Consider the following 6564-nt stretch of genomic DNA (forward strand, 5'->3'; position numbering starts at 1 on the left):
TATTCATTCACTGATCCGCAGAAATGTGGATAATGCGAGGAGTATAATCAGCATGGGAAACAAGCCAATAAAGTGAACTAAGTTTCTTATGTAATCTCAGGGAGAATATTTCCACCCTGGGCTTCATTTTTAAAATGAAAGAATTGGACTAGAGAGTTGACAAGATCCTTTCTAGCCTCCCTTAGTAGCCAGTCTTTCATTAGATGTTTTTCCTTGCCTTCTGCCTGGTCATTATTGAGCCTCGTTGTTTTATTCAAGATGAGAGCAAAAGCAAAATTGTCAAACCCCTGTGGGCAGGAGGCTAACAGAGGAAATGCTCAAAGCTGACATTTACTGTGTGCCAGCCACTCTTTGGAGGGCTTTGCCGAGTCACAGCATCTCGTTGCAACAAGCAGAACAGATAAGTACCATTATAAAAAGTATTCCCATTTTACTTAAGAGACATTGAGGCACAACGAAACTAAGTAAGCTATTGCTTAAGGGAGTCTACGCAGTTGGCAGAGATGGGATTTGAATCCAGGTCATTTGACTCCAAACGCATTCTCTGTATCATTAGGCTACACTGCTTCTAGGTTGGCATGAAGGGCAGGAGTCCCAAGGAGTCAGAGTCTAGTTCACTCTGTTTCCTGTTAAGAGAGGATAAAAAGCTCCAAAGATTCTGCTTCATTTCTTCAGAATGACTCAACACATTGGCTCATGTGGTATTTGTCCATCCTTAGATTCTGACGTTCTTTTGGCTTCAGCTTTCAGGAAAGAATCCAGGGAAGAGCAAAATTCCATGCATTTCTTTTTATCTGTTGCCATCGTAATAATTATCTCCAGCACTTTCAGGAGGTACTTTCATATCCATTGTCAGGTATGATTTTTTATACCTGCCTCCACGTTGATTTCACAATTGAGGAACCCGAGGCTCTAAGAAGTAGAGAGGTTTGCCTAAGACCCCATGCCAGTAAATTGTGGATCCCAGTTTCTAACCTGGTCTTTGGGCCTCAGTGAAAAGGTAGTCATGGGCTCTCACCATGATCCAGGGCACTTGGCTGCCAAAGTCAAGCCCAGGTTGGAGGTGGGCAGAGTTAGAGAAGCTACAGGTGTGAAGTCAGTGGGACTTGACATGGAGGGCCTGGAGCTAGGCAGGAAACCGAGCATGACAACCAGAGGGAAAGGAGTGGTCCTCTTCCTTGGTGTTGGGAGGGTGGGGGCACACTAGGGGTTTAAGACCCCTTCATGCACCTGCTCCTTTGCCGCTTCCTTCTCTCTAACCACTTTGTCAAGCCACTATCCATGCAGCATCTCAACCACCTCCCACGTCATGGGCCTGGGACGGTTTATGCACTCACCCACAAACATTCACTGAGAGCCTTCAATATGCCAGGCCACCATCATAGGCACTAAGGAGACCGAGATGAGATATGCATGAATCACTGGACTCCAGGGAAGATGGCTGACTTCAGGCTCAGAAAACACTTGCAGAGGTGGTGTATTTGATCTGAGTCTGGATGGGTATGCAGGAGCCCTCTACAAGGAGGGTAAAGATTGGGCGAAGAGTATTCCAGGCAGAGATTTGGAGTGCTTTCTGATTGAAGCACGTGATGCGTAGATGGGACGTGTCAGGGTTGAGGCCAGAAAGGAAAGAACAGCCAGATCCTGATGGGCCTTGAAGTCCAGCTGAAGACATGGAACGTTATGTTTTAGAGGGAGGGAGCATCCCCTATGTGCTAGGGTTGGATTTGACCTATCTTTGTTGTCCTGCTCTGCTCACAGGAAGTCCTCCCAAAGACAGAGAAACTAATTCAGAAATTCTCATTCTAATTAAAAAGGAATGTGAAGACTGAAAAAGGGAGAAAAAATATCGCTCCCTTTGGTCAAAAAAGTAACCATAACTTAAGGTCACCATGCCACGAGGTCAGGATGCCAAGAGGAGCAGGCAGAGGTCTCTGTCCCTTGCCTAAAGCCCAGGAGGCGAGAAGAGGCAGGTCCTCAAGATAGATCCTCTCCCCTCCCCTCCACGTGACTCTGTGTGAAAGGAACACGAGTACCCATCTTGACATCTTTGCTAATGCAGCCAGTCTGTCCATCTGAAAAGCTGAGTGAATGACAGTGGTGAGCCTCTGGGACAGGACTGACCCCCAAGTTCACGTCCTCTGCAGCCTTGGGGAGCGGCTTCAGGGAGTGCTATGCACAAACTCAGCACAGGGAGGCAGTGTGGGCCCGTGGTCAGCCTCAGCCTAGCCATGGGAGAACAGTGAGCTGAGACAAACAGATGAGAGAAACGGGACCCAAAGAACACAGTAGGAAGAAAGGGAGGACGAGTTTCTACAACAAATTTATCAAGGTTTGCTCTCAGTATAAGAGGTTTTCCTCTGGGAAGTACCTCTAGTCTATGAGTCTAGTCCTTTGACTCTTACAACAGACCCTTGACAAGCAGAAATCTTAGGAAAGTCCTCAGTCCTTGCTCATTTCACGGGACTGGCACTTACCACTGCTATCTGGGCTCAGCCTGCTGTACCAGATTCTTATCCACGCTCTCCCTCACACGCAGGATGCTCAAGCCACCTTCTCTTCCCCACCCTGTCCCTTGTCTGCGTCTGTCCACCTGCTCTCTCCACCCAGCACAGCCCTTTTCAAAAGACCCCTCCTCTGTTCCATTTCTGATCTAACTCAAATGTCACCAACACCAGGAAGCCTTTCCTGACCCTTCTCAAGCCAGAAAAATCACCTCATTTCTCTCTCTCTCTCTCTCTCTCTTTCCCTCCATCCCTCTCTCCAGTGCTTCCCAGAATATCCTCTGCCCCTCTCTGCCACCTGCCACCATCTACCTCGTATGGCAGTCATTTGTATGTGTAGCCAAATATGCTATCTTCATGTTTCCACGGCATGGTCTGCTCGTGAGCCGTGCTCACAGTAGCTACTTAATGCATGTGCCAAAAAGGAGGTCAAGTTCTGTCTGAGAAATGGCCAGGGATATTCCTGCTTGTCAGGTAAGCTTTAGTTTTCTAATCTAGAGAAGCCTTCAGATAAAAAGACAGATCAGCTGGGGACTTATTAACTAAATTATGGTATGTCTCTACCTGAAAAAACTACACAGCTTTTTAAATGAGTAAAAAAAAAAAAAAAAAAAAAAAAAAAAAGTCTGTATATGCCGGTATAAAAGGCTGCCCAAGATCCGTACTTCGAAAACAGAAACAAAAGGCAAATTACAGAATAGTGTAATGGAACCACCTCCATTACTTAGGAGGAAGAAAGCAAAATTTTGTGTACGTACATCATACAATCACACCTAAATGGAAAATTTCTGGAAGAATACCTGTGGTTTGCATGGCCCACGTGGCCGTGTGGTAGGGTGGAGAACCACTTCAACAGGGCAGTTCCTCAACACAGATATGTGATAGGAATCCCAGACGGAAAGCAGAGAGAGAAAAGGTCAGAAAAAAATATTTGTGGAAATAATGGGCAAAACTCCCCAGTGCGTGCCAAAAGGGGAGACACAAAGACATTCGCACCTAGACACATCGTTCTCCAACGGCGGAATGCCAAAGGCACGGAAAACCTTGGGAGCAACAGAAGTCATTTACCTCCTCACTTACAAAGGAACAACACTGTGATTAACGGCAGGTCTCCCATCAGGAACAACGGAGCCCAAAAGGTAGCGGACAGACATAGTCAAGGTACTGAAAGAAAAAAGAACTGTCACCAAGAATTCTATAATCAAGTCAACAGCTTTGCGTATGGAAGGTGAAATAAAGACATGCCCAGATAAATAAAGACCAAGAGAACTCATTGCTAGCAGATCCTTCTTATGAGAAATTATTAAAGGTAGTCCTTCAACTGCAAAGAAAGGACACCAGATGTTAATTAGAATCCACAAAAGAGGGACGCGGGAAGGTGGCTCAGTCAGTTAAGTGTCTGCTTTTGGTTCAGGTCCGAGTCCCACATGGGGAGCTTGCTTCTCCCTCTGCAGCGCTCCCTGCTTATGCTCTCTCTCTCTCTGACAAATAAAAAAATAAAATCTTAAAAAAAAAGAATCCACAAAAAATAATAACAACAATAATTTAAAAAAACGAAGAGCTCCCAAAATTGTAAATATTGGGCAAAGATAAAAGACAGTATACATCTGTTTTTTCCCTTTTCTTCTTTTAACTTCTTCAAAAGACATAAAATTATGTGAAGCAATAATTGTGACACTGAAATGTCGAATTACAACATATATAAGACAATAGCAGAAAGGAGATGTTTATGGAGTTATACTGGAGAAAAAATGTTTTCTATTTTCCCAAAATTAAGTTAGTATTAATGTTTAATTACCCACTAAGAAAATTACTTTAAAAACATAGCTTAAACAAAACCAACCAAAAACTGCCTGCCAGTTAGGAAGTAGATATGGACAGATCAGCAAAATAGCAAAAATCCAACTATATGCGGACTATAAGATGTGTACTTAAAATACAAACACATATCGTTTTAAAAGAAGCAGATGAAGAAGAGACACGATGCAAACACTAAATATAAGAAAATCTTCTGTGACTATATTAATATCAGACGAAACAGATCAGAGTATTACCAATTTTCCCACAGAGTGGAAAGAGCCTGGGTATTCAAGGCGGTGAGACCTGCAGTCCAGCCCTGCTCAGCCTCAGACACTGGTCAAAAAAGTGCTAATAAGACATATAGCATTCTAATCTCTCTAGATGAATCATCTCTAACCCTCACAAAGCCCTATAAGATCAATACTCTCACCCCCATTTTCCCCACCCTGTAACAGGTGGTGATAAATACACGATTCATTATAGTAATGGTAATAATTACTATTATTCCTGTTTGTCCAATAAATTCTTATACTATGCAAAGCACTATATCCTTAGGCTCTAGGGATACAGTGATAAGTAAGAGTAAAGCCCCTAATCTCATAAGAGTTTATTTCTAGCAGAACAGAAACAACCGGAGTAAAACATAATAGCAATAATTAATCAGATAGTGATAAGTACAATGCAGAAATCTAAAGTAGAGCAGTATGATAGAATGATTTGGTGGGTAATTCAGATTGAAGAAATAATATTTAAGCTAAAATTAGAATTATAATAAGAGACAGGAAGATCAAGGAAGAATAGTAGTGTGGGTAGAGCTAACAGTGCAAAGGCCCTGAGGCAGGAACAAGCTTAGTATATTGGGGAAAAGGTCGCTGTGGCTGGAGATGTGGTGTGGGCACCAGGGAAAGTAGTGTGATAGGTGATTAGAGAAGTTAAGTGTGCAAGGCTCTGTAAACCAGAATAAGACTTCAATGTATTACTCCACGTGATAGGAGACAATCAAAGGGTTTCAAGTCAGTTAGTGATACAACGTGATGCACCTTTTTAAATAACACTGTCGCCTCGGGGAGGAGAATAGAGTGTGGGGCAGCAAGAACAGATACAAGGAGATCACTCAAGACTCATCGCAGCAGTCCAGGGAAGAGGGGGGCAGGGTAGGTGAAGGGAAGTGTACAAATTTGAATGGATTTTGGAGATAGAGCTAACTTGGTGATGGACTGAATTAGGATGGGGGAAGAGAAGGAGAAGAATCAAGGATGAGCCTCAGGTTTGGAGCTTGAGCAACTGGGTGGACGGCAGCGCCATCTACCAAAAAAAAGGAAGACTGGAGGAAGAACAGAATCACTCAGGGTAATGACAGAGTGGTGGGGGGTGGGGGGTAGACTCAGGCATCCCGTTTTAGCTATAGCGCATTGAAAGACTTAGCAGACTTCTTTAACTGTTTGCTACATCTAGGCAACAATATAAAGATGATCAAGACAGAGTTCCCATCTTTGGGGAATTCAAAGCCTATAAGGGGAGAAGAATGAACACATAAGAATTCATGAGAACTGCAGGTGCTTTTTTGGAAAAGGTAATAGAGAACATGGCGGAAAGAGAGCCAGGACCCCGCAGGGCAGCATGGTGTGGACACATGGGGAGGCTCCACAGAGCACTGAGGTTCTGGTTCAAATTGTAAGCATGTATGAACTTGAACAAGCATCACCGGAGTGTGGATAGATTCTAGACAAAGAGGGGAAACTTAAACTGAGTTTCTCTAGAAGTGAGCTTCGCTCAAAATGGGTGAGCAAGCAGGTTCTATTAAGGTTTAACGTGTGTTAGGGGAGGATGATGGAAAGGCCTTGGAAGAGTACGTTTGAATTAAATCAGGAAAGATTTGGAGGGCAGATTGGAACCATGGGTTTTCTCCTGGGGCCTTGAGTGGATGGGGAGATACAGAGACTTTTAAGCAGAGAAGTGACCCGCTTGGAGATATGCATTAAGGTCACACTGGTGACAGTGTTTGAAAAGCGGTGGTGATCGATGGCAGAGATGGGGACGGGGAGAGAGAAACAAAGCAGGAACCCCATTCTGAGATTATCCTATAGTCTAGGTGGGGGGAAGGAAAGCTTGAAGGGAAGCATTAAGAATGAAACTGAGGGGAAGAATGAGAGTCCGAGAGATAGGGTTTGACGATTGATTGGATGTGGGGGAAAGAAGGCCAAGATAACTCTGAGATTGAGCATGAGTGTCTGGGAGACTCACGGTGCCATGATCCAAG

Source organism: Ursus arctos, unplaced genomic scaffold (genome assembly GCF_023065955.2).
Source record: "Ursus arctos isolate Adak ecotype North America unplaced genomic scaffold, UrsArc2.0 scaffold_23, whole genome shotgun sequence".
In the NCBI taxonomy this organism is placed as follows: domain Eukaryota; kingdom Metazoa; phylum Chordata; class Mammalia; order Carnivora; family Ursidae; genus Ursus; species Ursus arctos.